Raw genomic sequence first — 8558 nt, forward strand, 5'->3', positions numbered from 1 at the left:
GAGGAGGCCAAAAAGGAAGATGGAAAGGATGATGGGGGGGCCGGGGGTGATGGCCACAAGGAAGAGCGACAGTGACAGGCCCAAGCTTGAATCTTCCATCGCACAAGCCTACATGACCCCTCCCTGCCAGCTTACTCCATGTCTGCAATCTCTCCCCGCCTTCAGAGCCAGACCAATATGCCACTTCCACCAACCCTCCTTTCATGTGTTTGCTCCCCACTCTGCATGCACAGAACATTCTTTCTACACGCCAGTTCTTACTGGGCCTAAGATCCCTGGGGGAGCTTCTTAAAAACCCAGATCTTGGAGCGCCTGGGTGGCTCAGTCCAGTTGAGCGTCCAACTTCGGTTCAGGTCATGATCTTGAGGTTGTTGAGTTCAAGCCCCGCATGGGGCTCCGTGCTGACAGCTCGGGAGCCTGGAGCCTGCTTCGGATTCTGTGTCTCCCTCTCTCTCTCTCTGCCCCTCCCCCATTCACACTCTGTCTCTGTCTCTCAAAAATGAATAAATGTTAAAAAAAAAAATTTAAACAAGCTCTATGCCCAATGTGCGGCTCAAATCACGACCTCAAGATCGGGGGTCACATGCTCTACCAACTGAGCCAGCTAGGTGCCCCTGAAGGAATATTTACAGCAAACTTCGCAGACCTGAAGGAAAAGGGTTTTCCGATTGAAAGGTCTACCAGCTGCTCAGCATAATGGATAACAAGGGCCCGGCACCGTTGGGGAATTTCAGAACACCGGAGACAAAGAGAAGATCCTACGACCTCCCTCTGGAAGACTGCGAACTTCATAACAGACGCTCTGGAAACTACCTGACAACGGAACCAGTCGGAAGGAAAAATGTTTCCAGCCTAGAATTCGACTGGGAGACCATCAAACGAGTGGGCGGGCAGAATAAAGACACTTTCAGGCAGTGGGTTCTCAAAATAACATCTGTTACAAACACCTTTTCTCAGGAAGTTACTAGAGGATGTTTCCATCCCAAAACTGGGGGGTGGGGGCGGATTATTCGTGAAAGAGAAACACCCATGATGTAGAAAACACACAAAAGTGGGCAGGGCCCCCAGGGTGCTGGGGGACAGAAGTGTCAGGAGGGCAGCTGGGCCCCAGGTAGATGAAGGCCGCCTGTCAGTCTGGTTCTGGACAGATGGCTTCAGGGACCACAACAGCAAGAATTTGAAATCGATGGTGTATCTGATGTGTCCAAATATTTTGAGAAGAGATTGAGTGGAAAAGGAGAGAATTTGTGGCTGATTTGGTGAGTGAGAACCTAGAAATCCAAACAAAGAAAAAACAAAAAAACAAAAACAGGTGCCCAGGGGGCTCAGGTCATGATCCCACTGTTTGTGAGTTCGAGACCCACATCAGGCTATGTGCTGACAGCTCAGAGCCTGGAGCCTGCTTCAGATTCTGTGTCTCCTTCTCTCTCTGTCCCCTCCCCCACTCACTCTCTGTCTCTCTGTCTCTCAAAAATAAACTTAAAAAAAATTAAAAAACAAAAACAGTTGACAACTTAGAGAAAACAATGTTATACATAAAAGGAAAAGTAATATGGCGATGTAACTGACATGTGAACCTGAGTGTTCATACAACAGACATGATCACGTGACGGTACTGGGATGATGGGAACTTGGGGGACAGGAAACGTCCATGTGGCTGAGACGGACAGAGGAAAGAGCAAGATACATTCCAGAGGGTTCTGTCAATAGATAAAGCCCACAAGAGAAAAATCAAGATATAGCCATCACAGCGTGTTGCTCAGAAATACGGAAGTGAATCGCCACACGTTAGTCAAAATGGCTTGAATGTTGAACGTTGTTGTCTCGTGCTGGACCCGGCAGCACACATCCTGAATGTTGTTGTCGCTGGAGAGGGAAGAGAGGAAAGTGGGGGCTGGGACCACTGTTTTTGATTAAAACTTAGAGACCTCTGTTTCTTTTAAACCACAGGCATCTGTGACTTTAAAACAGCAGCAACAAATCTCCGCACAGAAGTGGAGACCCCGTAACCTCCGGCTCCTGATTTGCTTTCACGGTTGGTCCACACATGACCCTCTCTGGTCTCTCTTGAAAACTGTGTATGGACGTAACCAACACCCACGTCCCTCCCAGCCGATGACTGCCACTGATCTGTGCTTCCCCGCGCTCCCCTTCCCGCTCAGGGTCCCCTCCTCCCCCAACACTAGGTATCCACTCTCCCGAAAACTTTTCCATGTATACCCAGTTTTTTCTCGCATCCATATGTACAACTGAAAATACGCTGGTCGTTTTTAGCTGTGTCTAACTTTACCAAAAGGGTATCAAACTGTAATGACTTTTCCTTTCCCACGCGATGTCGTATGCCTTGGATGTATCCACATTGAACACGTCTGTCATTTTTTGTTTTGGTACTACTTTGTACGAACGTACAATTTATCTGTCCATTCTGCTAGTGAGCATCTGAATTGCACCTCGGTGTTTGCTGTTATGAACAAGGTGGCGATGGTCTTTCTCCACGTCTCCTGGTGCGCGCGCACAATGGTTTCTCTCGTGTGCACCCCCGGGAGTGGAGATCGTAGCGTATGCGAATGTCAGACCTTACAACTTGCCATCACACTGATTTCCAAACAACATGTAAGTGACTGTCCACCTCCTACTGGGTGAGCATACGTGGGGCTTCTTACTGTGGTCTTGGGAATTTACTGATCACTGATAATAAAGTAACATTAGTAACGACTAATGACATGAGTAATTGGTGTCCTCTCACATGTGTTGACCATATATTTTTTTTAAGTGTATTTCTTTATTTTGACAGACAGAGAGAGGCAGAGAGAGAAGGAGAGAGCGAATCCCAAGCAGGCTCCGCACTGTCAGCACAGAGCCCAATGCGGGGCTCGGTCCCACTCACTGTGAGATGAGGACCTGAGCCGAGATCGAGAGTCGGATGCTTAACCGACTGAGCCCCCCCCCCCCCCCAGGCGCCCCTGTAATTTTGTTCTTATGTGAAATTGTTATTCGTTGGGGCGCCTGGGTGGCGCAGTCGGTTAAGCATCCGACTTCAGCCAGGTCACGATCTCACGGTCCGTGAGTTCGAGCCCCGCGTCAGGCTCTGGGCTGATGGCTCGGAGCCTGGAGCCTGTTTCCGATTCTGTGTCTCCCTCTCTCTCTGCCCCTCCCCCATTCATGCTCTGTCTCTCTCTGTCCCAAAAATAAAAAAAAAAAAAAAAAAAACGTTGAAAAAAAAAAAAATTGTTATTTGTGAATTTTGCCCATTTTTCAGTTGGGTTGTTTCTCTTTACTGATTTGTACGTGTTCTTTGTATAGTCTTGACATAATCTTAGGTTGGTTTGCATGAATACTTTGAAAAAACAAAGAAACGCACCGAAAAATAAAGGAGGGAGGGTGAATTTGGAGAAAACTGGAAGCTTCCATACCGGACCACGAAGTCAGGTGCGTGAGGGCGATGACAGCACCCAGGGCCGCCCCAGCCGCCTGTCTTACTCATTTCCAGACCCGCCCTTTCCCCCCAAAATTCACCTGCCGTTGGGCACAACACCTAACAATGCCCGAGGAGCTACGTGGGGCAAAGGAATGAATGAAGCCCCAGGCCATAGGCAGCGTGGTGGCAGAAACGGCCTTTCAGTACCCGATTGCCATCTGTCCCCGCAGAAGCCACCACTGCCTCCTCCAGTAGGGCCAATCCTGCTGTCCAGTGGAGGGAGGCTCTCTCTCCCCTGAGAGGGAGGGACCGGGAGCTAGCCCACCAGGGCTCCATCTTACCAGGGCAGGAAGGGGCCCTGACCCCTCCTTAGCGAGCACCTCCCAGGCTCCTCCCCTCCCCAGGCGTCTGTCCCTGGGGTCCCAGAGGCCACACTCCAGGGGAGAGAGGGCTGCGGCGGGCGGCCACACGTGATTGGAGCCCTGACACTTCTGTGGCCCTGACCCTGGTCCCAGACCTCGTTCCTTTACGCCGCAGGGACTTAGGGGAAAGCAGACACACCGGGGGTTTGTGGCTGCACGGAACGGCGGGCGGCCCATCCAACCTGGGCACTTCTGGCGGTAAGCAGCAAGGTTACTTCCAGAACCGCTTGTGGGCAAACACCGCAGCGGTGAACGGCCGTGCCCCTCTTCCAGTTTGGAAACTGCAGAGCAACCTGGAGATCCTTCGCCCAGAGCGGACGGCGTGCACAACAGGCTTCTTCGCTACAGCATCGTTGGTTGGTGTTATCACAAGAGAGGAAGGAACCTGAATGTCCACCAACGGGGGACTGGCTAGGTCATCGCCACAGGAGGAATCGTGAACTGTCACGCAGCCGTCACAGTGAATGGGACAGACCTTTGTGGCCCACGTGGAAGGGGTCCCACGGAAACTGCTGAGATCTGTGTGCAGGAATCCGCTTTGTGTTGGCTTCAAAGTTACATAGGAAACGACTGGAAGAACACATACAAAATTGGTCATATTTTCGTCTCTAAGAAGAAAACTGGGGCAGCTAGGAGATATAGATACAGCGAGACCGCTTTCTTCAAAGGCACCTTCTTTACCTCCTAAGTCTCGTATCGTAAACGTGTATTAATTACTTATCCCAAAAACGAAACTGAGTTTTGAAAACGGCGATGCGGGCCTCATGGCGCTCTCGAGGGGCTCTGCCCGCTCCTGTCCTGGAAGATGTCACGTCTCTCCCGAGAGCTGAGGAGCTGTTGTCACCACAGTGCTCGGGAGACAAGCCTGGGAGCCTCCTTGGCCTTCCCTTATCGGGCCCACGCTCAGCAGCAGCCAAGCTGCACCCTCTCCCCTGACCTGGCAGTCCCAGGCCTTTTTAGAAGCTTCTAGAAGTTCAGCTCTGCTCATGTTTCTCTCCTGCCCAAACCCTTTAATGACTCCCGCCGTCAACCAATTAAATCTAAATTCTGGGGACTCGGGCCCAGGCATTAGCTGTTTTTTTGTTGTTGTTTTTTAAACACGTTCTATGCCCAACGTGAGGCTTGAACGCACAGTCTGAGATCAGGAGTCACACACTCTACCGGCTGAGACAGCGAGGCACCCCTGCACTGGTATTTTTTTTTTAATTCTTCAAGTGACTAATGTACAGCCCAAGTGGAAAGTCACTGCCTTGGAGCAGTGCCGTCCAAGCAAACGGTCTGTGATAACAGAAAAGTTCCATGTCTGTGCTGTCTGATAGGTGGCCACGAGCCACGTGAGGCTACCAAGCATTTGAAACGTGGTTTGAATGGCAGAGGAACTGAGTATTTAATTGTGTTTAATATTAAACAATTTAAGTTTCAAGAGTCCAACATATTGGACAGCACAGTCCTAGAGAACGAATCCAGTGACTTCCACTTTTTGTAGAACAGAGCCCTCTTTTATTTTTTTAAAATTTTTAAAATTGTTATTTATTTTTGAGAGAGAGACAGTACGACTGGGGGAGGAACAGAGAGAGAGGGAGACACATTCCAAAGCAGGCTCCAGGCTCCGAGCTGTCAGCACAGAGCCCGATGCGGGGCTCGAACTCACGAACTGTGAGATCTTGACCTGAGCCGAAGTTGGCGCTCAACCGACTGAGCCACCCAGGCGCCCCAGAACATATGCATTTTTTAAGAAAAATATCTCATATTGTACTAGCAGCTGAAGGCTAACGCATAGCAGCCAACCATGCACCAGGCACCGTTCTAAGCATTTCCACAGAGCACACACATGAACTGATTCTAGTCAGCCCTTTCCCAGATGAGAGAGTTGAGGCACAGGAAAGCTGGGTAACCGGTGAGTGAGTGAGCGGTGGGGCTGGGACTGGGGCCCAGCCAAGCGGCCCCCACGGCGGCAGGTGCCAGCTTTAACGGGCACATGCTGTTGCCTGAGCAGCCGGGGGCAGGGGAGCCCATCTTCTCAAAGTACATAGCACTGAGAATCTAATAGAACAGTAAATACCGTGATAACACATTTATCAGGCACTTACTATGTTCCAGGCTCTGCGCAAACACTTGAAATACGTTCCTTCATTCATCTCTCATCACAACCCCTCTTTACAGACATGCAAACTGAGACTTGGCGGTTAGGTAGCTCTCCTAGAGTGGCGGTGCTGGAGAGGGTGCTGGGACCAGGTCACCTGGCCACTCGGACTCTTGGTAACATGCAGAAATGCACGTCTCCGCCTTTACGTTGGCTGGCATGCGTTGGGGGGCAATGCAGACACGGTTTTGGAAACCACTGGTCCAGGGGTGCCTGGGGGGCTCAGTTGGGTAAGCATCCGACTCTTGATTTCGGCTCAGGTCATGATCTCAACATTGTGAGACCAGCCGAGCACGGAACCTGCTTAAAATTCTCTCTCTCTCCCTCTGCTCTTCTCCCCGGCTGGTGCTCTTTCAAAAAAAAAAAAAAAAAAAAACAACACAAAACAAAACCCAAAAAAACAAACAAAAACAAAAACAGCCACACTGGTCTGAACTAGCCATCTTCCTTCCCTTCCTCCACTTTACAGAGCATATAACTGGTGGTAGGGGTGGGGAGGGGGTCATACAGAGCCAGCACAGGAGCGGAACCTCTAACTTAGGCGTTCAAAGGAAGGCAACTAAACTTTCCTTTGAACCAATTAAGCATCTGAGGTTTTCACAGAGGCAAATCTTTTCACTTCAGGACACCCCCTAAGGTAGCTATTTGTATCACATTAAAAACAAAATTTAATGTTTATTTACTTTTGAGAGAGAGACAGAGACAGAGTGTGAGAAGGGGAGGGGCAGAGAGAGAGAGGGAGACCCAAAATCGCAAGCAGGCTCCAGGCTCTGAGGTGTCAGCACAGAGCCCCACGCGGGGCTCGAACCCATGAACTGTGAGATCATGACCTGAACCGAAATGGGACACTTAACCAATGGGGCCACCCAAGGGCCCCTATTTGTATCACGTTGTTACAGTGGAAGGGAATTTTGTTTAGAAATTCTGTCTAAGCCATTTGCCAAAAGCGGGATTCAAACCAGTTACCCCAACAGGCAAACCCAGGTCGTTTCTACTAGACCTCACTGCCCACTCCCCTAGCACCCAGCACAGAGCATCCTGCACACCTCCCTCCCTGGGTCCCTCCCTTCCTGATGTGGACACTAAGTATCCCACCACTCCCCTGACCTAGCAAGGTCCAGAGACTTGGCTTCGGAAGCCTAGAGCTAGCTCTGCAACCCCAGGCTTCTCTGCTGTGGGGCCCCAAGTCCCCTGACTTCTGTCCTGACCTCCCTCTCACACAAAAGTGGAACCAGGCACCAGCCTCCACAGAAGGATTTCACGGAGACATTTGTGAAGCGGTTCCAAGCGGGGCTGGGCATCTAGGGGCCTGTGACCTGTGCATTTTAGCTCCTACCCCTCAAATGGTGATGCAAACTGGAAGCGGCAGCACCTTGGGGGTCGTGAGAAATGCAGCCACCCCAAGCCTACCGAGTTAGAATCCGCTCTTGGAGAGGATTCCCAAAAGATTCGCTTGCACACTGAAGTCCGCAGAGCAGGAGTTAGACCTGACTCCCCGGGGAAGCCGGCTTATGCCGGGCCACCGGTGTAACTGACCCTCTGCAGCTCTGGGCTCATCGTTAGGGCCAGCTGTGAGGTGGTTGAGGATGTTATTGTAAGGAGAACTTGCATATTAAATTGCAACCAAGGCCTGGGAGCTTATGGCAACAAAGGGAACCTGGTTGCTTCCTTTCAACCTTGATCTGCACGGTGGTCTCAATGCCGGGCCCAAGAGATCTGCTGGAGAATTCTGAAGTCTGGCAGCCACCTCCCAACAGGCTATTAAGATGCAACAAAGTGGCTGGGGCGCCTGGGTGGCGCAGTCGGTTGGGCGTCCGACTTCAGCCAGGTCACGATCTCGCGGTCCGTGAGTTCGAGCCCCGCGTCAGGCTCTGGGCTGATGGCTCGGAGCCTGGAGCCTGTTTCCGATTCTGTGTCTCCCTCTCTCTCTGCCCCTCCCCCGTTCATGCTCTGTCTCTCTCTGTCCCAAAAATAAATAAAAAACGTTGAAAAAAAAAATTTAAAAAAAAAAAAAAAAAAAAGATGCAACAAAGTGGAGAAATGGATAGAGCTCTTGGTTTTAACGAACTGGGCTACACGACATCCTTAAACAGTTTAGAACATGCTTGTTGCCCTCAAACTCTGCACATTTATAACAACTGGCCTGGACGCTTAAAGGAAGCGTGTTGTGACACAGGACTTTCCGAAACATCTTCAAAAACTTGTGACAAGACTCTGGGCTAACAATAAGAACAAACAAAAGCATTAGCCTGACAGAATGTGGACTATCACACTGACAACATTTCAAACTGGAATGCTTTGCAAAGTAAACACCAACTGGAGTCTAGCTGCTCTGTTGCAACAAGTTTGGATTTGCTTTTGAAACAAATCGACAAGTCCGCGCAGAGGCTGGGGCCATGCATCGCAACAAGAGTGGCCCTCTGTGCCAGCAGCGCCTGGGACAGGGCCGGAGGGGCTCCTAGCCCAAGGGGGAATTCTGCCGGGAGGCCACACTGTTATAAAGGCAAAACTTGTAAAACGCATTGCCGTAAGGATGTCGTGTGTAGGGACAGCGGGCTGATAGGAAGGACGCAGG

This window comes from Panthera leo, chromosome F3, assembly GCF_018350215.1.
Source record: "Panthera leo isolate Ple1 chromosome F3, P.leo_Ple1_pat1.1, whole genome shotgun sequence".
Classification (NCBI taxonomy): domain Eukaryota; kingdom Metazoa; phylum Chordata; class Mammalia; order Carnivora; family Felidae; genus Panthera; species Panthera leo.